Source organism: Haliotis asinina, chromosome 1 (genome assembly GCF_037392515.1).
Source record: "Haliotis asinina isolate JCU_RB_2024 chromosome 1, JCU_Hal_asi_v2, whole genome shotgun sequence".
In the NCBI taxonomy this organism is placed as follows: Eukaryota; Metazoa; Mollusca; class Gastropoda; order Lepetellida; family Haliotidae; genus Haliotis; species Haliotis asinina.
The window spans coordinates 96,928,054-96,952,760 of record NC_090280.1 but is presented as its reverse complement, the minus strand read 5'-3'; positions in this window follow the sequence as shown (position 1 = coordinate 96,952,760).

Here is a 24,707-nt window from a genome sequence, read left to right as displayed (position 1 = left end):
CTGTGTCTTTAGGAGTCGGGCATAAGTCCCGTAGCTTGATTCATAACGGGTTAATACCGCGAGGCTTTGTGAAGAAGATTTACAACTCTCGTAGCCTGTGTCAATTTTAAACTGGTTCATTTTATTTACTTGGGCATACTCTGTCCGTTACGGTTCTCTAAGGAACGCTCATGATACTGCCTCAAGCTCTTTCCACGAACGATTGATGTCATAATTATCACGAGACGAACCCTTACTCACTAAAAACCCGGTCTGATCACATTTTCATTTTCTCCTTGCGAATGAGTAAATGAAGATTGATAATCGCTGTCATAATCATCGTATACAATGCTCTCAAAACGCATGCGCTAAACCATCTTGTACAAATGCATTCGTAAATCCACAGTCTGTCTCACAGTCCCTGAACCACATTATTTTCATTACTGCCAAACCCTCCCTGCAATGCTAAAGCCCTAAATGAAGCAAATCTATATTTCCTGAGGTTCTGAACCTGTGGTCTCCCTGGGCTCTTTTTCAATTTATAAGGGCTAGTTTGTCACTATCAAATATGGATATAGATTCAGAGCTAATGCATTAGTCTAGTAAATCCCGTACGATGTAACTAGTTATGGCTAAACAGAAAATACAACTATGAGTCAAGATGTAATTTATTGGAAAACACTAAGCGTGTCTTGTTTAGTTGTGTTGAAATTACGTAAGATGATAACGATATCATGTAACACCCGTGACAGTTTCAAAGTCCTTGTCAACATGTCAATATTGTCGGTGATGACACCTGCCCTAGACGAGCTGTCAGCCGTCGAGATATTTATGAATGGAGATATAGCTGTTACGTTTTACCCCCTTGTATAAGAAACTACATATCGTAATCGACAACTTTGAGGAAGAAACTGTCACAACGTTCAGCCTGTCAGTGTGCGATACTGATACTAATGTTGCATCGAGCTAATGTAACCGATGTTTCACAGTTTATACAGAGGAAAACATATAACCCTAGCCAAGCTTTAAAACCGTCTCAGTTTCAACTTAATCTTTCAAACGTGTTGCCGATTGTTATGAATATATATTGGTGTTGTGCATTATCATTCTTATCGCCATATGTGCGGTTACCATATCCATTCTCTGTTCATTATTCAACATCAGTTTTCCCACGTGTCTTCTAGTCACGAGGGACAAAACTGACCTGATTAGCGCTGTGAAATATACCGCGCCTCTCGATATCTCGTTTTGCCTATAAATTAGAAATAATTCAAAATCTTTATGTCAGCCTCTTCCGTAATGTCGAAATAAAATAAGTGTCCTTTGATTAAATGAAAGTGAACCTTTGAAAATGTTTTCACGTCAAACACAATAACTAGTGGTGTGGTCGCCATTTTGTTTTCCAAAACCTTACCGTTATTTATTTTGTTTTGTGATACAGTAACCGCCGCGGTGAAATATAATACGGCACCAAAACAGCAGCTAGAACAAGAAATGAGCCCGAACAAAACGTTCTATGCTCTCTTTTCGTAAATATCGTTTAACACTACTTGATATCCACACTTTATCCATCCGCACAATGGCCGACAAAATGCATTAACGACATCTTTACGTAACTCTTTCTCAGTAGAGTACAGATTCTAGTAGTTTTGTTGGGGTAAGTCTCATCCGGCATTCGAACCCCCACACTGAGTGATTGGCAATTAGGTGCCTGACTCTGTTGGTGTAGGTTCGAATCCTGGATGGGATCCAACCCAACAAAAGTACTAGAATTTGTACTTTACTGAGAAAGTGTTATAAAAAATAACATGTGGTACATTTGACCTCTTTCTAACATTGTGTATTTACATCGTTATGGATCACAACCCGAATATTGGTATTGGTTACGCTTATATTTGAGGAAACAGTACATTGTACAGCAAGGTCTTTGTAAAACAAAGGTCGCTATGATAGATACGTTCACATCATGTTTATACAGTCACATCATATCTTGCCTAGACGAAAACATGTTTACAAGCTGGTGGACATATTGAAAAATAGCCCTTGATCAAATTACTGACTGAATACACAGATGCTTTTGCGATGAACGCAAAACCACAAATGAGTTGTGATTAACCATCTCCACCCCATCCTGTCGACAGACACACAGTTATGCAATTTCGTTATTTGCATCTGTGGCAGAATAAGTTCCCAGAGTCATTTGGCAGACTCACGCGTTGTGCAGGCAGTCATTATATAATATGTCATTTTGTCGGTCTCCCACCTGAGTCCCCCATGTAACTAGAGTGAGGGGTTTGATGACATCATACTCGGCTGCTATTCAGGTACATGTATTAAGGTAATTATGTGGGTAACATGAATGGACTCTACCTTCATACATATAGAAACTCAATTTGTTGAATTCATTTAAGAAACGTGTAAGGCGAACAGTGGCATGATATATTTTTTATCTATAATGTTTTTCACATTTTGGTGTGATTGAAGAACAGAATATGAAATTAGAAACACCATATTCTTATATCTATTCGTTATTACTTCATATTTTAATGTGATTTTAGAACAGAATTTGAAATTAGACACACCCTATTCTTATTTTTTATTAATCCATATTTTGATGTGGTTGAACAACAGAATTTGAAATTAGAAACACCCCATTCTTTCATACTACTACATGTAGTGAAGATCTGTAACTCTATTCTTTTTCATAACACTTCAAAATATGTGAAAGAGCACTACATTCATTCATTTATTGCCCGTGAAGACCCGTGTTCCAGTTCAACCAGCCTTGCTTGTCGTAAAAAGCGACTAACTATTGATCACTGGATTGTCTAGTCCAAACTCGATTATTTACAGTTAGCCTACCACGAATATGGTAGTTAATTAAGAAACAACAAAACCTTCAATTTATTATTGCCTAGCAACATTAATAAGCGGCAATAAAGTCAGTAAGAAACATATCATTATTGATTATCAATACTTTTTAAAAGCTGTGCTTAAGAATGAAAGTTTCTATATTTCGAGAGTACCGATTCCAAAAGCTTATAGTGTTCATGTTGTGTCGGCTCGGTTTTTGTGACGTCATAACAGACGTCACAGACATTACAGATTACGCCATGAAATATGTGTATTACGTAAACCAATTATGCGGTGCGCTGGAATCATCTTGGGTTCCGTGGATTATGGATGATGATCGTACTGTGAATTACTTTGCCACATTGCACCTTCAGAGTAATGCTATGTAATATTTCTTTTAAGAATAGTTTTACGCATGTTGAAGAAATTATTCGTTACACTAATACACCAGTATAACGAATAACACTGAGCCTAAGTTTATTTATATTGAATAAGTGTGCGAAACAGTTTCCACATTTTGTTAGCCAGTCGGGCTAACTATGCTTGAAAATTACAAGCCCACAAAATTATTCACCAGCCCAAAATTTGAATGTAGGAACTAGGGAAATTATTGCAAAAAGTGAAATACCATAATGTATCAAGCCATAATCTGTCATGATTTACAAGTGTCCTATGTCTTAACAAGTCGGAGAAAGTGATATATTTTAAAAAAATAACCCCATGAAAATTCACTAGCAGGTCGGGCCAGTGACTGTGTTGATTTACTGGCCCGGCTGGATTTTTAAAAAAAAAACCCAAACAAACAAACAAAAAAAAAGAAGCAATTTTGCAGTTATCATGCAGATCTCTACACCAGGCAGTAAAGTATGCCTCTTTCACATAGAACTGATTTTATTTCAGATTTTGTCCGTCCTGTAAATAATACATGCCTTTCCTGTTGTTAGCAACTTTTCTGTTCTGTTTCCGGAAAAGATTCGTGAGAAACCAAAACATAATCGTTGTTTAGCTTTCTTTGTGTCACACTGCAGTTTTTGAGGTCGTGAAGTCAAGAAATGGCAACGATGTTCTGAAACAAAAAAAATCAATGATGCTGGATTTCACGTGTGCTTATTTGGCGGGATATTCTAAGGGCAGCCCCAATTCTTCACCATTGGAATAATCATAACATGTCAGTATTTGAGTTGTAACACTTTTCAAAAGCACTATGACGATGGATTCGGGAAAAAATATAATGATGCATCCGTATTACACATTCCAGTTATGACAGCAGTGTCCAAAGCATGACGTCAACAATATAGTACATGACGTCATTCATACTGTGACAGAATGTTCCATTACGTGAACAATAGACAGTACTACACCATGTCCGTGTAATACCATATTTATAAAACTAGTGAATGGTTTGCGAAAGTGAGTTAGATACCTATACCATTCACGAGTTTCATAAATATGGTATTACACGGACATGGTGTACTACTTTGTTTATAAATCGGCCAGCATTTGCAAAATTGTATCGAGCAAACTACTTCTTTCCTAAGAATTCAACGGGTGTGATGACACTCAGCTTTCCGCGAGTCAAGCAAGATCTACTACTGTTGTGACGTCATAACTGTAAACCACTTTGATGTCATACGTACGACATCACGCGATGTTATTACACAGTGTGTAATACCATTGTAAAATTATTTTAACGGTGAAATCTTCAAGGAGTTGTGGATACATGTATATAGAACGTCATATTATAGTCATGTGGACCATGATATGTATTGAACGAATAGATGTTTTGTTTCTCTCCATCCATGACGTCTTCGGGTTTAGTACATAAGTTCGGGTACGGTGTTCTACATTTATTACGTATCCTTTTCATAACACGCACTGGCTTTACTTGACTTCAGTGAAACGTCATTATTGAAACTTTAGGAATGAGAGGGGATACTGTGATCTGAGCGATCAATCTGCGCTGTGGACGTAGCACACAGGTATACATGAAATCGCATTCCTCCGCCTGACGTCATGAAATCAAGTCCCAGTCACTATGCCAGGATTTGATCACCACTGAGTGAGTGAGTGAGTGAGTGAGTGAGTGATTGAGGTTAGTTTTACGCCACTTATCGAAATATTCCAGTCATATCACACTGGGAGACACCAGAAATGGGTTTCACACACTGCACCCATGTGAAGAAGCGGACGCGGTAACCACCACGCTACCCCTACCGTGATCTAAAATATCATGATATTTGACACAAAACAACTTGCATTTAATAACTATAATATTTTAGTTTTCATTTCGGACACTGTTTCGATATTACTCCGCGTTTCATATCCGGCATCCGGCAACATGGAATTCTGAAGGCACTGAGGAATTCGTTTAATCTCGCCCTACTGCACGGTTGTGTTGCTATCGGAAGATACATGCTATCTGAATGTAGCAATTTCCTAGTGACCTATTTTTCAGTAAGATCTGAAAATATACACAAAGCAGCCCTTTTTGCAACGACAGGTTTTCAACACGTACATACAACTTCTAGTGGTGAGCATGATGGCTTTGATCCTTTGACTCATTAAAAACAGACAAAATTATTGAAATCCATACTGATTTTATGATGATTATTGCACCTTAAAAAAACCCCAAAAACAAAAACAAAGAAAAAAAGCCCAAACAATGTTTCATCGCAAACCATGTCTGTACAAGTATGGTCCTTGAATGTTACTTTATATTGGTGAGTGTTCCAGGAAGGCACTGTGTGTACATGTGTGCACGGGGACACGGGGGTCACAGCTGAAGAGCAGAGTTGCGTCCCTTCGGCGCACCAGAAACTTATGAATTCTGGCTCGTTCCGATCTTGTTCTAAAGTTTGTCAATGGCTTAACCGTATAGCAGGATTCATGAAAGAGGTCTGGACTCACCATGGACAATGAATCGGGAATGATAGGAGGAATTACAATGTACATGTCCCGAGTCACAAATTACAACACTAGCTAGCTGATAGTGTAAAACCATACTCATTCACTCACTCACTCACTACTTTCTCATTTGCGTGGTGTGAGATGATTATGTTTACAGAATTGTTACCAGAATTGTTAAATTTTATCTGTTTAGCAATACATTAACATTTCACGTATGCGGTGACCTCTGACATTAAACTATCATTACAGTTACCGTATCGATGAAATTTCAACTGACAGGAATCCTCCCCAACTACCAAGACAAACGCCTTTCGACGTAGAGTTTGTATTGGCTGACGGGTCTTGTGACTTGAGGTGAATCGGACATCACACGTCTGTGTCAACACCAATAAAGTACGTAACATAGTGGACATTCATGTTAGTGTTTATTAAGAACAACTTTCGTCTGAAGAGAACAGGGTTTCACACTTATAAGCCCGTGAAGATCCGGTCATGGGCAACCCATGCATGCCATAAAAGGCGACTATGCTTGTCATAAGAGGCGACTAACGGCGATCGGGTGGTCAAGCTCGCTGACTTGGGTGACACACACGTCATCGGTTCCCAGTTGCGCAGATCGATTCTCATGCTGTTGATCACAGGATTTTCTGGTCCAGACTCGATTATTTACAGACCACCGCCATATAGCTGGAATATTGCCGAGTGGGGCGTTGAAATAAATTCACTCATTCATGTTGCAACCGGATCTGACCTGATTTTAACATGTGCATTTGCCGAGCGAGAACTTTAAATCCACTGCATGGTCAAATCATGTAGACCTTTCAAAACTGCACATGATTATAACAGTCTAAGGTCCACAGTGAGTGAGTGGGTTTCATGTTCAGCAATAATGCAGTAATTCACGCCTGAGAACACCAGAAATATGGTTCACACATTAAACCCATGTGGGGAATTGAACCCGGGTCTTCGGGCACACTACCTACCCGAAACCCGTAGTAGAATTAAAGCTATTATAATGGATGGACGCTTGATGCACGTTTACGGCTAAGAATTGGGCTTCAGCTTGCTCCGTGCTTATCGTCAGAGGCGACTAACGGGATCGGGTGCATACTGAAACTCTGACCTGGTTGACACATGTCATCGTATTCCAGTTGCGTAGATAGATGCTCATGCTGTTGATCACTGGACTGCACAGCCCAGACTCGAATATTTTCAGACCACCGCCATATAGCAGGAATTTACTGAGTGCCCCAAAACCAATTACGTGTAAGATGAAAAGAACGAAAGATATGCTTCTTCAATATTCTTACTGTCACACTTTCTGCAGAAAAGGGGTGGGGTGGTAGCCTAGTGACTAAAGCGTTTGCTCGTCACGCCGAAGACGGGTTCTATTACCCGCATGCGTTCAATGTGTAAAGCACATTTCTGGTTTCACCGCTGTGATATTTCTAGTATATTGCTAAAACTAGACTCACTCATTCTACAGAAATGTTTCTCTGTAACATGAAATAATATCTTCTCTAAAATATTAAATTATTGCAACCACATCGAACCCACGATAATGACCTTCTTAGTTTCCTTAAACCACCAGGGGTCAATATAAAACTTTGTTTAAACAGTGGATAAGAGTAAGAACATTTTCCATTTTGAATACGACTATAGTGATTCCGTGGTCTGGGCAATCATCGTCTAATTCGACGAACTTTTCCCCTTTATACGAAGACTTACTTAAAGGTCGTCTCTTCTCAGTAACATGATAAAAACAGTTTGTGATGTGAATCTAATCTCAGTGACAAATACGCATTTATCTGAAAACGAACGTCTGAGTGTCATAGTGATAAATGCGGGTATTGCAACGTGTGCAGTGATTTTGTTTGCGTGTTACGTCGTAACTTCTCAATTTACGTAATTTACAACTGAACCAAACACTTTACCTTAAAGTGATATTCTGTCACTGAAAAAATAGCTCAGGTTTACCGTATCTCCATAAAAATGCTAAAGGAAAAGACCTGGATTATAATTCATCTTCGGCAACCCTTGCTAGTCGTAGAGGCGAAAAAAAAGATCGGGTGGTCAGACTCGCTGACATTGCTGGCACATGGCGCATCCCGGTTGCGCAGATCGATGTTCATGCTGATCACCACTGGACTGCCTTATTCAGACTCGATTACTTAAAGATCGCAGAAATATATTGCTCAGATCGGCGTAAAACTAATCTCACCCACCAAAAGAGAAGGATGTGAATATCAGCTTAAGCATATCTGAATGTATCACTATAAGATTGCATAGAAAACAAATAACTCAGAACTAGCAATCAGTATTACTTATCGACTTCCTTGTCATCTGAGGGTAGGGTAGATCAGTGGTTAAGTAATCGTTCGTCACGCTGAAGACCCGGGTTCGATTCCCAACATGGTTACATATAAACATGTGAAACCCATTTCTCCTGTAACACTACACTCATTCACTAAGTCTTGCCATGTATGTACCGCCTGTGGCGGTATGTGCAGTCTTCAATGGTGGTATGAAACAAATCTAACAAACACTACTGACACAGTTAGCACTCCTGATAAAACAGCCTGCAAGATAACACCGACGACGCCCCACATAATCACCCCATTGTACTGGGCTGTCCTATACATTTGTACGGGTATAAGTGCATGGTCCAAGCGACCTCTGTGTTGAATGAATCCGGTGTCAAACCTCAGCGATTTGGTTTGCCGCTAGTCTGTCAAACAGTCCCTGAACCACATTACTTTGCCTAATGCCAAGCCTTCACTGCAATGCTAAGACCTTACATAAAGCAAGTCTAGACTTCCTCAGATTCTGAATCTCTTGGGTCTCCTTTCAATTAAAATGGGTTACTATCAAAATTACATATACTCTGAGACTAAGGCTTATTCTAGTTTACCGCCTGTCTCCGTACTCTGTACAAATGAATGGATAGGTGTTCACCGTGAACTGTCTGGTCTGTTGACGGACCACCGTTAAAAGACAAACATGTATACAGATCGGAGGGACAGTATAGTGGGTCAAGCGGCCCAAACCATGGTTTGATCCCACCATTCATGATACAGTTTAAATGCGGAAGAGAATGTGTCAGTATCAGAATCCCCCCCTCGTGGACTGTAGCGCCACCAGGAGACTAAGAACAAGTCTCTCAAATGAACATATTTTACATCAAAAAGTACATAGTGAAAAAATACAATGTAATGAAAAGGAGCCCTGAGACTTTCTTCAAGCTGTGGAATCTAGACTTGCCATATTTTCTAGGCTTGCGTGGACTTTCTTGGATATACGGTCACAGGGTCTGCATCAGCGGTGTGACGATTCATCGATAAGCATCGATCCATGGGTCGCCGATACAGTGAATCGATACAAAGTTTTACAGTGTCGTGCATCCCATGCTTCAAATGGACCTCGATACATCGATGCTTAGCTTCCAATATTGCCGAATCGCTGTATCTGTCAAGAAAAAAGACATACTTTTGTTTGATGATTAAAATACATGCTTACGTATTTTCACTTTGTAAGTAAATGTTTATCGCAAAATCCCGCATCAAGAACTATTACAGTCGTAGAGCCCGAATGTTATTAATATGTATCTCGGTTTTTGAATGAACATTGAACAACGCTGGCGGAATTTCACGAAATACTGTAAAGTCCTTTTGTTTTTATCTGTTTTCTAATAGTTTGTATTCCAATAAGAAATTTTAGTATCGTATCGCCACCATTATATGGAGATTTGTATCCTATCGCAGCTTAAGCGCACAATACTTTTGCAATATATCGTCGTGACTAACATGACTAAAATGTTAGTATCGTGATGTATCGTATCGCTTGTTGTATGCCAATATCAGCACTAGTCTGTATGGCAGACTATGCCACTAGTAGGATCCACTACTCGTAGATTGGAGTGACGAAAGATCACACAGATTTCTACTTCGTATAGGTCCAGGCTTCACTTGGAGAACCCTGGTTTCACTAAAACTTGCAAGAGTGAGAGAGTTTAGTTTTACGCCGCACTCAGCAATATTCCAGCTATATGGCGGCGGTCTGTAAAATAATCGAGTCTGGACCAGACAATCCAGTGATCAACAACAGGAGCATCGATCTGCGCAATTGGGAACCGATGACATGTGTCAACCAAGTCAGCAAGCCTGACCGCCCGATCCCGTTAGTCGCCTCTTATGACAAGCATAGTCGCCTTTTATGGCAAGCATGGGTTGCTGAAGGCCTATTCTACCCCGGGACCTTCACGGGTCCGGTATGTAAATAATCGAGTCTGGACCAGACAATCCAGTGATCAACAACAGGAGCATCGATCTGCGCAATTGGGAACCGATGACATGTGTCAACCAAGTCAGCAAGCCTGACCACCCGATCCCGTTAGTCGCCTCTCACGACAAGCATAGTCGTCTTTTATGGCAAGCATGGGTTGCTGAAGGCCTATTCTACACCGGGACCTTCACGGGTCAAACTTGCAAGAACCTTTCTGGATCAGATTCTAACAGAATCAGATTAAAAAGAGACATAGTGTACCCGATACTTTTTTGATGCGATGTCGGAAGCTTTGGAACCCATTTAGTTGATACTTTTTTTGTTGCGGGAGTTTCTGTTCCGTTGAATGTACTCACGGAGAAATGACCATTAAAGTACTAATATGATGCAACCACAGTATTGTGGACTGTGATCGTTCTGGTGTTGCAGTAGGAGTGTAGGTTAGACGTCTCCACGTCCCAAATCCGGATTCGATTCCCAAAGGTTAGGAGCCCATTACTGGTGCCTTTCACTGAGATATTGCTGGACTATTACCAAAACCACTCACCCACTGATCTCTTACGCCGACTTTAAGGTTGTCCCTAAGTGGTGGCGGTGGGGTAGCCTTGCGGTTAAAGCGTTCGCTCGTCGGGCCGAACATTCGGGTTCGATTCCCTACGTGGGTACATTACGTGAAGCGTTGATGGGATATAGATAAGAGCGGCGTAAAACCATACTCACTCACTCTCTCTGAAGCGCTATAACCGTGCCACCCACGTCTTTTGCATCTGTCCAAAGTGCTGTGCTACTATTTTCATCAAAGCACCTTTTATGCAACTACTTGATCGATGCAGTTTCCTAATAGTTGTCAGTGTTCTGTAAAGGTCACAGACACACACGAGTGAGTGGATATCGGAAATTCTGAAAGATCTCATCCCTTGTGTTAAATGACTCGTCGTTTCACAGGCCTTAGTACAATTCCGATAGCAACCCAGCGCTCGTTTTGAATCCGTTGCAAATATGTACCCGACTTCTTACAGGGAATATTCTCGCCAATAATGATACGTTAGCATTGATGTATGTGCGAAGCCTGTGGACATCCAAGCTCAGTTTCATCCGACGCTCAACCCCGAGCACAACACCCAACTATCCCCACTTTCCCCCTCCCCAACACACACACACATTTACATACGCACCACATCCTCACATACGGACATGCACGCACGCACGCACGCACGCACGCACGCACGCACGCACGCATAAGCATCATGGATTCAAATTCACTTTCTCAGACACCCTACAACCCGAAACAGGCACACACACACACACACAGAGTCCCAATGGCACACACCAACGCTGAGGAACGCATAAAGACGTACATACACGCACGTACGTAGGCACGCACGCAAGCACACGCACTCCATTCCAAGACCAAATCGACTTCATACACTTTTAATACGATAATCATGTACGGGTGTTGGCAGTTATGGCTCTCTCTCTCAACTAGATAATGAACGTCGCCATGGTAACTGCTCATCATTCAATTGTCATTTATAGGGATATTATTGCGCAGAAAGTGCGTTATGTAAGCGAGGCCAGTGAATCGCTGGTAACGAAATTGTCACATATTGCTTTGTAAACAGTCTAGCGATGTGATCAATGAGGTAGCATTGAAGATTGCTACATAAAGGTGAATATACCCCAGACAACACACGTACTAATATACAGGCAGTCAGAAAGGTGGTCTGGCTTTGACTGGTCGTTCAATGCAATTCCAGTCTCAATTAAAGTCAGTGAGTGAAAGAGTGAGTGAGTGAGTGAGTGAGTGCGTGAGTGGGTGAGTTGGGTTTAACACCGCTCTGTACAATATTCAGCACTGGTTGGTTTGCACTTTAACGTCGAACTCATATTCCAGCTATACGGCGGCGGTTTGTAAATAAGTGACTCTGTACCAGATAATCCAGTGATCAGCATCATGAACATCGATCTACGCAGTTGGGATGACAAGTCAGGTAGCCTGACTACGTTACCCAATCCCGTTAGCCGCCTCTTACAAGCATGACTTCTGACTCGGATCTTCGCGGGTCCTAATATACTCTTCAAGCAAAGTAGGGGAACCTGAAGTCTGATAGAAAGAAAACTTATTGTGAAACGTTACAATAACATTCATCTTGTGTATGTAGCATCATTTCACGTTATCGCGACACGCAAACACAATGCATGTGAATCACGTGCACAACGTGGGCGCCTCCTACACGTGCATAGGGTGTCATTATGAATCTTGACGTTTTTCAGACAGGTGGAAAAATCACTGCAGACCATGTTTTCCGATAATTCTCTTGCATCTGTGCATGGTCAGGGTTTTCAGGATCAAATCACACACTACTGACTGAAAATTGTAAACCTGAAATTTTCATGTCATACTCCAGTCACCTAACAAGGGAGATAATTGAACGAACAGCTTTGCTGTGAATGAAATCCACGTGGTAATGCATTCTCAAAACATCCATTATTATTGTATCAACACTGATTCGATCCCATATATCTCCCGATTTCGACAATCGTACATTGAAAGTACAGTTCCCCTTCTTTTTTGAAGAGCATATTAAAGAATACTTTAACAAGTGTGCTGACGATCAGCCCGCATCGAGTATATATGGCAGTACAGTAAACAATGTGTTAATCCACACCAGTGCCAGACAATACCTATGCGTGACATAGAACACTGACCAGGGATTATAAGCACTGGTGGATGTCATAGCAACACGAGCCGTTCAACAATTACAGCTGGTCTGTTCAATATCGCCCCTGAAAATATATGACTTGTAGCCGTATGAGATGACACAGTCACCGTGTCTGTCTGCAAGCCATGACCTATATGATATGGATTCCTTCAGACAAAGAGCACAAATCAATTTGGATATCTCTGGAAAAGATTGAGCGCATTAATGTGACCAAATGCCTGCAAACAATGCCACCCGATGTTGTATAGACTAACGCCTATAGTCCCTGAATGTGCCCTACAAACACAAAGTATGGAAACACTCTACAATTTGAGAGTCATATGTAAACTGGTGAGGTGAGGTCATTTATCATCTAAGGTAAATGAAACGTATTGTGTGTATGGACACGTCTGTCTTCCATGAGCACTGGGCTGTCGAGTTTGGGTGTTTAACTCAAACATTGTGCATGAGTGTTTCAATACTATTCGTTTTCGCTGTTTTTGACAGTGTTCACTCAAGCTCAACGAATATTAATTCGGTGGCTTCTGTGCATGTTCTAACATTCGTTCCAAGTGCCTATTAAGCCCACAAAAAGCTTCACTGACATTATAGTATAAATGAACTAGCAGCTTTAAGTTTATACATGTCTATAAAGGTTTAGGCTGTTTCCATACCTTATGTTTATATCATTTTGATAGAACCGCATAATCCCAAAAAATAGGTGTCCCAGTGAGATGGGACATTCTGACCTGAATCTGGGGAAATGTAGACTTGCTACATCTAGGGCTTCAACGTTGGTGGAAAAATAGGGAAAATAATGCGGTTGAGGGCATTCAATACTGTTAGGGGACTTTGAGTCAGACTAAATGTTGTAATATGGCGACCGTAAGTTTATTCAGCGCTGCAGATGTTTCTAAAATAATGTAGACAGATGTCACGTTCATTTAATCAAAAGATAATGCATCTTTTCCACCGATGCTGTATTGTTGTTGTTATTCATTAACTGTATTTGTTCTAGGTTTGTAGTATTTATTTGTTTGAACCATGTTTATGTGGATGTTGTTCATGCATTTGGTAAAATACAATTTCTGCATGACTGGATACTTTTCTTATCATTCCTCTGTAGATTTCCGTGTGCATATTTTCCTTATTCCGATCAGACGAATGAATATAGCAGTCACATACACGCACATACCCGCACACACAATCACACACACATAGACACACAATCACACACCATATATAGGCTACATAGACACACACAATCACACACCATATATAGGCTACATAGACACACACAATCACACACCATATATAGGCTACATAGACACACACAATCACACACCATATATAGGCTACATAGACACACACAATCACACACCATATATAGGCTACATAGACACACACAATCACACACCATATATAGGCTACATAGATACACACAATCACACACCATATATAGGCTACATAGACACACAATCACACACCATATATAGGCTACATAGACACACACAATCACACATGATATATGAGCTACACACACACAATCACACATCATATATAAGCTACACACAATCACACATCATATATAAGCTACACACACAATCACTCACCATATATAAGCTACACACGCACACACGCACACACGCACGCACGCACACATCATATATGGCTACATCTAGTTAGGTCTCCAGACAGGACGGATCTGCTATTTGAGGCAGTCTGAGCACAGACGACAAACGTTGGACAAGATAGGCTTATCTTGAGTCACTTCCTAATACGTACAAATAGCCCTGCTATTTCTAGACATGTGCCTATTTCCAACTCTCGCAAATGGAGATGTTATTTTCATACATGAAGCTTTTAATGGCTAAAGGAGAACGCACGTAGCTAGAAGAGAACCCGATTGTCTGAGTTGCATGACATTCTCCACGCAGCGTCTGCCGACTCCGTTTAAGATAATTGATAGACAGGGTTTGCATGTAAAGAGATTCTAGCAGTGCAGAGAGTTTTCCTACTAATATAGATTCAATATAAATGTCTGCGCTAAAAGGACTCCTCGCAGCGCTAAACATGGCTGATCGCCTTGAGAGAGTATAGAGATTGGAAATGGCAGGATTCGCTATTCTTATATCAGTCAGTCATATTACTTCTCTAACTAACATGCTGGCGTCTGGCCTTCCGTTCATGTTGAGGAAGATGCTCCTCAATAGTTGTCACTGATAATGGACGCCTGTGGATGGAGAACATGACGATCACCGGTTTAGGTCTCGAAATGTGTCACTTTCATTTTCCAGAAGTGTTTTCTGAAAACGGAAGTACTGGGTTCGACCCCCAAACCTATTCACTGTGTCTTGGGCTGTCGGTTCCATACGCATGATATAAAGTATCTGATCACATTTCGACAACTTGAAGCCCGTCAACATCCGTGTTTGAACTGGTCTTCAACAACCGGGTGGTCAGGCTCGATGACTGGGTGTATGCATGTCATCGTCATGCCCGTTGCGTAGATCGATGCTCATGATGTAAATCACTTGATTGCCTGACCCAGATTCGATTATTTACATACCACTGCCATACAGCTTGAATATTGCTGAGTGCCAAACATCATTCAGAGCCTTCCTCGCGCTGTTCTAAGCGTCACAGAAGTCTTTTCAAGGGGGATAACCTAATTCTCATTCAATAAATCATAAGAATTTACACTTTTTAAGCCTTATATTGATAACATTCCAGAAATGGCCATGTGATTTAGATAAACACAGATCTGAGAACATTCGATTACCAGTCTCACTGGGATGACTTTCCACTTGACCAGTCAGAACTTCGTTTGACAGGTGTAAATCCGAATGCATGTTTTCAGTCATGCAATCACGGAAAAGTTAGCACGAAGTTTCCTGAGCGACAAATACAGGACGGTACGACCGACTCCATCGTACTCGACTATCACGCTTCATTCATATAGCTCCAGCTATATGGCGGCTGGTCATGATCAATAAATCATTGACACAATCCAATGATCAACAGCACGAACATCGACCTACGCAATACGATAACATGTGTCAGCGAGCATGGCCACCCGATCTTATCAATTTTAACACGGATATTCACGGGTAGGTCTAGTTACATTTTTAAAGAACATTTTGGACGTATTATTATTCCCTGCAAGTAGGATATGTAAAATAATGTACGTAATACTCTAGGTCATCGTGTAATAAATAAATACACTTCTCAATAAATTCTTGTCAAATATTTGCCATATTTATATGGATTCGATCCATTAGCATAACATTTTTGCTGACGATGAGATTTGTGTACCAAATTGCACATGACAAGGCGCTGGACGAGTCCAATCCAGGACAGGGAACAAAGCTGGACGCTCGACAAATGCATGGAACACGTGCCTTGCACTCAGGGAACTGTGTACATGGATATTCATCCTTGTATATTATTTTTAAAAGTTTTGTCTGAAAGAAAGTTTGCACTGGATAAAATGAATTTTATTTGGATCTTGATGAGCTTTAACTCCCATCCTTGGAGCTGTCGCTCCTGGGCTGTGGTGTAGCCTTGTGGTTAAAGCGTCCACTCATCAGGCCGTAAATCCGGGTTCGATTTCCCACATGCGTACAATGTATGAACCCCATTTATGGTGTGCCCCCGCCATGGCTTTACTGGAATATTGCTAGAAGAGGCGAAAAATTAAACTCACTCACTCACTCACTCACTTACACGCTAAAAAGATGTACGTTGCACGTCGCGATGATAGGGCAGTAAAATCAACAACTTGACGTTAAGCCCCATTTTGTGTCACCTTATTCTTCTCTACTGCCAGTGTGATGCTACAGTTGCAAGAGGGGGTCGGCTGGAAGTGACCTTTAGTCCAACAGACAAGAGGTCTGCTTGGAGAGAAGCATCTAACAAACCAAATGTTAAGAAAACAACGACAATATTATGTTAGCTAAATGCAACCACTGCCATGGTGGTTTGTGAAGATAACGATAATAATTTTCTGACATATATACACACTGGGTACATGTTCATAGGGCAGATCGTGGTAATCTCGCTTAATGAAGTTATCGGTTTCATTTAGACTTGGAACGTTGCCGCCACGTGTATATTTTCCTAAATATAGACTTTACCAGATTTTGATATTGATTTAACTACTCACGTTCATTGTATCCCGTATGGGTGGATAAATGTTCATGATGTCAATCGCTAGATTGTTTGGTCCAGATTTGATTATTTTCGTAACACTGTCGTGTAGGCGGACTATTGTTGAGTAGCGCATAAACACTCACTCATAGGCATGAGCACATGCGCGTTGCTAAAGACAAGTTAGATTCACTTTCTGACCCATCTCTTCATATAATGTCACTTCACTTCATTGTCTTCAAATGGTTAGTATTTGTATTAAAACAGTAGCTTGAGCCCCGTGAAGATCCGGGTTTGAACTGATTTTCAGCTGCCCATGTCCGTCGTAAAAGAGGATTAACGGGATCGATTCCTGACGTCTTGAACGAATTATTACTTTGTGTCGAAACTTACATTTAGACAGGCTGGTGTTTTGCCACTCAAAGCACTCGTGACAGAGTGAGTTCGGGCGATCTGGGGAATCGTCTTTAATTGACATATCGCACAGCATATCTTGACGTCTCCACAACGTCATGTCTTTCTGACTCCTGACTTCTTCAACATGGAATATCTTTCTGACACTGTGTCCTCTGACACAGTATGTCAGTGTGTCATATCTTATCGACATAACACCCCCTTACGTCTTCAGCATGTCATGTCTTTCTGACACTGTGTCCTCTGACACATTCAATATGTCATATCCACAACGTCATGTCTTTCTGACTCCTGACTTCTTCAACATGGAATATCTTTCTGACACTGTGTCCTCTGACACAGTATGTCAGTATGTCATATGTTATCGACATAACACCTCCTGACGTCTTCACCATGTCATGTGTCTTCTGGCGTCTTTAGTATTACTTTGCCTTAACGACACAATGCCTCCTACCGTCTTTAACACTGTCATTTGTTGGTGACATACTGACGTTTATAATGTTCACATATCTTTCTGTGGAAATGCCTCGTGACGTCTTTGAAACTGAATCAAATAAGAAAGAGCTACTGGAGAGTGAGTGAGTGAGTGAGTGAGGGAGGGAGGGAGGGAGGAATCGAGAGAGTAAGTGTGCAATCGCACATCGGCAGTATTTAGCTGGATAGTGATGAAGTTGAGTATCACAACAGTATCTTGGTACTTTACGTGTTCCGGAAACTAGTAACGTTTTGTTAGCGTTTGTAAATTTTGTATCAATTCCAATTTTCAAGTGTATACTTTGTTTCACCCAGTAGTGTACATATGGAACTGGCATTGTGCACAAGTTAAGACAGTACTGGTGAAAAACTATGGAATCCATGCAGGCTTGAGAACGACGACCGCCCTTTGTTCTCAGATGCATGTTTGTATAAGCTGGTGATAAGACAGATCTCAAAGTGGACCTGTAGAAGATTAGATCATATAGGGTGTTCGTATATTTAAGCTCTGGCTTCACATCTTAACATTTGTCTTGATATTTACCCAGACAAAGTGTCGATCACTTTAGCAAACGATAATAGCGTATGCTGGTACGTAAATATACATGTGTGCTGCTTATAGCCACCTAGAGTCACATACATGAAATGACTTCCTATATTTGGGAGGAATTCAACACCCCATGTTAGGATATGGCACGCATAAAACAGGATCGCCTGTACGGTTCCACTTAAAGGGGGGCTTCCATCAGGGAACCAGGTGGACACAGTCGTTCAGAAGTTGATCTGTATGTAGGTTTACTTATTTATGGTTTCTCCATAGCTGGCAAGCTAACCATTACACTTATTCCGTGGAGGCAGTATTTGCTAATTGCAGCATTTCAGCATATTCTGGATATTTGCATCCGACATTTGAGGACTGCCTCCCACTAAACCGATTATGTGGTGTTACGCATCTTTTGAACATGAATCGAGTCTAGAACCTCGGGCTGGTGTGCGTGTGCGTGTGCGTGTGCGTGTGCGTGTGCGTGTGCGTGTGCGTGTGCGTGTGCGTGTGGGTGTGGGTGTGCGTGTGGGTGTGGGTGTGGGTGTGGGTGTGGGTGTGGGTGTGGGTGTGGGTGTCACACTGATGTGGCTGTGAGATTAGTCTTTACAGTGTATCATATGTTGCTGACTGCCTTCTCTGCATTTTTCCATGCCCTTTCCTGCTCCCCCGCCATGTTTGATCAGTCATCATATAATATTCAAAAATATATCTCTTATGTTTAATTGTGACAACAGTCCATTTATATGGGAATGAGGTTGTCGTTGAGACAGTGGTGTGACTATCATAGCCATGAAAAGCAACTGCCAGCAGAATATGTGAATTTGCCTGGAGATCGCCCTCCGTGGTAATCCATTAATTGGTCCCACCAAAAGTGTCATTACGGGATACTACTAGAGTGCAGGAAATGGCTTATGTACGTCATAATGCTACAATGTTTTGTAAGTGCTATCAGATTTTCCACGCAGCGTATCATTCTGAAACAATGCTTCCTGATGTCTTTAACACTTTCAAATCATACTGAAACAATGCTTCCTGATGTCTTTAACACTGTCAGATCACAGTGAATCAATGCTTCCTTGGATTTTTGACATTGTCAGATCATTCTGAGACTTGAGCCCCAGTGAGAAGACGCTGCAACTTCTTCTTTCAGCAGCCACCTCATGGTTACGTAACACAAACATATCTCTCTCATTGCCAAAGAACTCCCCTTAACAAGATGAACATGTGCATGTACTTATCGCTGATCACGGTGCCGACAGAGGCGCTGGTAGGACTACCAAAAACCTTTGAAGACGTCGGTATCTTAAACTGCTAAGTGTGATTAACATATTACCTAATTCCGCTTGTACATATTCCTGGAGAAGTTCCCTGCACTAGACGTCGAGCTTCATTTCCAGGTCATCCTGTTGGTCAGGGGTGAACGGCCTAGCTTCAAACACCCACAGCTTTGTACATTAATCCACATTATGCCTGTTTAATTTTACGAGGGGATGATGGTTCTGCTTCCATACAGATTTACTGGAGGCGGGCGATACACTGCTATAACTATTGATACCATGTAATTATGGAAAACGCGCGCTTACGGCAGGCCGTAAATTGGAAGTTTAATAGTACGAACATGCCACTGATGAGTCTGGAATGTGTAGCTATTGTTTTTAGGTTGTTTTTTTACAAACGTCCCTATTCATCCACAAAGCCTTACAGAACAATTTGAAGAGAACTGTTTGAAGATTACTTCAGTGGCTGGTTGATGAAACAGGAAAATGGATTTGCCTAATAGGTTAATGTGCTGGTCGTGGTGTGTTTATGAGTGTAGAAGGTGTGTCGATATTTCAATGATTGATTCAAAATCGATCTCTGAATGCCAAGAGGTAAAGGCCATGACCTTGCATGGTCAACGTGACCTTGTGAAACATGACTGGCTTGTGCTGTCATGTGGCTCCTCTTGTTTACCATAAGACATGCAACATATTGATGCCATAAGCTGCTAATGGCGACGAATATCACCAGCGCATAAGTGCCAAGTCAGTGATTCTTGATCATAATATTCCTCGGCACTGGGATGAGTACGGATAGAGGTCACATCGTACAGGCCGCGCAAAAACAACGCACGACATCCGATACACACATCATGTGATTTCGTTACTACGTGCCTTGACCTTGACTTCTGTGAACTGACAGCCATAATGTTTCTTTGCTGTTTATTTTGGTTTGTATGGCATGTAATATGCAACCCGTGCAATAATGACATGCATGGGTCATAAACACTGCTTCAGCGTTGTTGGCGATCAGAACCTCAGTGTAAGACCATTTTACCTCGTATCAGGTGTCATTGGGATGGCGAACTTATCCGAGATTTTCCGAATGATACATTCGCAAGTTGTCGGTATCACTTTGATAATAGTGGCATGACAAGACATGATATTTGTATTTGGTGTCTTCTCAACCCGCTGCAGGAATATGTGCGACGAATTAATGGTAGTGTTGGTGTAGCCGTGCAGACATTCTTCACAGAGTCGTTCTTGTGCTGTATTATATGGTACATCAGCGGCAAATCAGGTGTGAGTGAGCGCGCGTGTGAATGAATGCGTACGTGTGCGTGTGCGTGTGCGTGTGCGAGAGAAATCGTGCGAAATCGTGTGTGGGATGTACAGTATATGTGTTTGTGTGACTTGTCGTTGGGGTGTTGTTTTTCTCGTTTGTTTGTTGTTAAACGCCTCACTATTCAAGCTATATGGTTGCGGTCTGAACTTACACCAGACAATCAGTGATTGCCGTTATGAAAACAATGACGTATCAGCCAGTAAGCACTTACTTCAGTAAGCACTTTTTAATTGTGTGAGGTATAACTCCGTTCCAAAGATACTTTTAGAGATAGCATATTTTCTAGGGCTTAACTTCTCCATGTGGTTTATAAGTAACATGATTTATCTGTTACATTTAATTTGAAGAAGCATTTAATACCTCAGAAAATACTCCTATTTTATCTCTGAAGCTTTATTTCTGTACATGTCTTTATCTATGTCAAGTACGCTTTTACATATTTTCTAATTTCACATGCCGTAAGACATCGCTGGAATTACCATGTTTTGCTTCTTAATTTTGTACCAATTCTCACACCACCCAACCTCCCCTACACAACTCCCGACCATCAATCTCACCCTTCTTAACCTCCTGCACACCATTCACTCAGTCCAGGAAAACAGCTCCACTGCCACAGACAACCTTCTGTGGCAGCAGTTAGCATACTCATCCATGAAAATTCCGCATAGCGACCACACTGGAAGTTACTGAGCACCTTGCTGGGTTATAACTGCTGTAATAACATCAGGCTCACTCACCAGGACAACTCTTCCACGGCCCGTCTAATTAACCAAGACGTAATTACGACTATCTCCAGTGCTCGTGGCTGCCTCTATAGTCACTATTACGAGAGACCATATCTGTTATATGGTCTATGCTCTTACACAGGTGTCTTAGTGCTAAGATACAACAATCATAACGCTAGGATCGCGCGAAACTCAGGATCTCGTTCCGTGAAAAGGGACCCTGCCCTCACTGTACAAAGTAATCTTACTGAGTGAGTGAATCAGTTTAATTTTACGCCACACTCACCAATATTCCGGCTATATGGCGGCGGTCAGTAAATAATCGATTTTCGGAATCAATCTATGGATGAGATGATAATATTCTTTATTCACCCATAGAAGAGTACAAAAGACGCCGACAGACAAGATGTACATTAAATAAGTGGGGTATATAACGAGGAGAGTACATTAGACTTATTGGGGTAGCACTGATTTAACTGAGTTTGGATTGAAAATTCTTCACCATAAGGTAAATTTGGTGTGTTTACACACTCGGTACAATACTTGAACGACCAGAGAAGACTAGATGGTGTTGTCTGAGTCACCCAGGGGGACACACAGAGTGAATGATAGAGGACAGCATACTACATCCTCGTCAACCTGGTTAAGCAGGTTCACTCCTAGCTCAATTGGACCAATGCTTGAGATGTGAAGCCACAGTTTATCTCGTTATGTTTATCATCGGTCGTACGTCTACGTTAAGGTCGCTTTGTGAGAACGGTCCTACCAAAACGATACATTTACGCAATCATTCCTGGTGAGGAGTTAAATGTGCATATAACACGATCAGAAGGTGTATACTCGACAGATATTATCTTGGTAATCTCAGGGCTCTATACTCACAAGACAAATGACGCCGCACTCCAGCGTCTGGGTTGGCGCCATACCAACCTCGTCTGTTATAAGGGGAACAGATGATTAAGATTCGCCATAAATATGGCAAAGTCGCATAAACATACCGTAAACAATATCTAGCAACTGTTTAAACGCACATTTCTTGCCAATTAAACTTTCTTAAAATAGACAGATGTAGGTTTGAATGTTTAAAGATGTGTGTTTGATATCGTTTGAAGAATATAGTGAGATAAAGGCTTGAAACAGTTTTAGCTTTTTGTGGTTTTAAGCTCCTTGGAATGATTGTAAACATTGCATATTAAAAGTGGACAATACAAGGAATATTGCAGGGTTAAACAACAAACAAACAAAAAAAATCACTGAACTAGATTTTTACGACATCCGTGCACCATTACAGGCATCTAATCCGAAATCCACACGACGTACGTCTTCAAAGAAGAGTAGTCAAGTTGTGAAAGCCTTCACCTGGACGTTTGATTCCGGTGTAAGTAAAAAGTCCCTATATGGCCTTGATGCTGCTAAAAGGTGCGTGCCATCCCACCTCACAACTCTTGGCAGCGCACCTTGTTCATATGAACGAAGTTTTTTGGAGGAGGTACGTGTGGCATGTAAACATGAAGCGTCATCTCTGATCTCATGGCAGCACCATACCAGTTCACGTTGGCGTGACTTGCGTGAAAAACGTCTGATACCCGCATCAATAGAATGCTTACCGAATGCTCCAAAAGATGTTTAAACACGAATATACTTGGTACAGCCATGTAGTTACTTCCCATTGTTTTTATTGTTCATCTCATGACCAGTTTCTCAAAGAAGCCAGTACAACTGTCATTGCCTATGCTTGGCAAAAATAAAAATGAACATATAATTTGCACTCAGCAATAGTCCATCTATATGGTGGTAGTCAACAAACGAAGACGGACATCATGAGAAATAACAAAAACGTAACACATGTTATATTTGGGATTACACATTCTCTGCAATGTACAGAATCTACTACTTCTGTTGAGTTGGGTCCAACCGGGATTCGAACACACTTTCAGAGTGAGGCACCCAATCGCCAGCCCCCGAAGTCAGTCGTCTAACCCACTCAGCCACCGTGATCACATATACAACATGTGTTACATCTGACCACTTTCTAAATAGCATTGTGTATTTAGACAAATAAAAAAACCTTGAACTGTTTTTTCCTAAATCTGAAATATGTTTACCACCGCAAAGCTAGCCGCATATGACGCCCTTGAGCTGCAAGAACGTCATTTGTAATTAGTGTTGACGTTTACGTCTGTTAAGGGCTGGAGCATGATAATGACCGTTAGTGATCCAAGGTCGTTATCGTCTCGGGGTAACCAGCATGCGCCACGTTTGACGACAGTGTATCTCCACCCGCGTGTCTTTAACCTTTCTTTCATCATATTCGTGTAACCATACACTGTGTAATGATTGTAATGGTGGGCCAAGGTGACCCACGTGTCTCACAGCGTTAACGTTTAGGTGCGCTACGAGGAGTTTGCTGTTACTGTTAAGCTTCTGATTACCATGCAGTGTGGTCATACATGTAAACTCTCAGCAGGGTCATGGTTCTCATCAGCGACACGGCGAGTCCCGTGTACTGATGAGAGTTCATGCTGCTTTCCTATTTACAAAGGCTGCTTGGAGAAACCTGATAGTAATGTACATCGGCTGAAGGTAATCTTAATTATAGACGTCTTATTATCTATGAGAAACACATGCTCAATATAAATGTGCTTAGTCAAGGATCTGCTTTCGTATGCTGTTAGTTCTTCGTGGTTCGCGTGACGTGAATGATGTGATCATGATTAATGTCTCCAAAGCATACATTTTGTAACGTCTCACGATTACTTGTTTTGTAACGTCAGTCTGTAGATAATCGAGTTTTGACCACACAATCCAGTGATTGGCATATTATTTTATTTTTTGTTGTTGTTTAACGCCGCAACCAGTTATATGATATGGGTGTAAGTAATCTTTATGATACATATGTTACTGGTATATAGTGAGATGCATCAACCGACTCGAGCCTGACCACACTTCTCTTTAGTCACCTGTTGCAACAGGATCGGTGGGGTAGGCTTGTGATTAATGTGTCCACTTGTTACACCGAAGAAACAGGTTCGATCCTCCACATGGGCACAACGTGTGAAGTCAATTTGTGGTGTC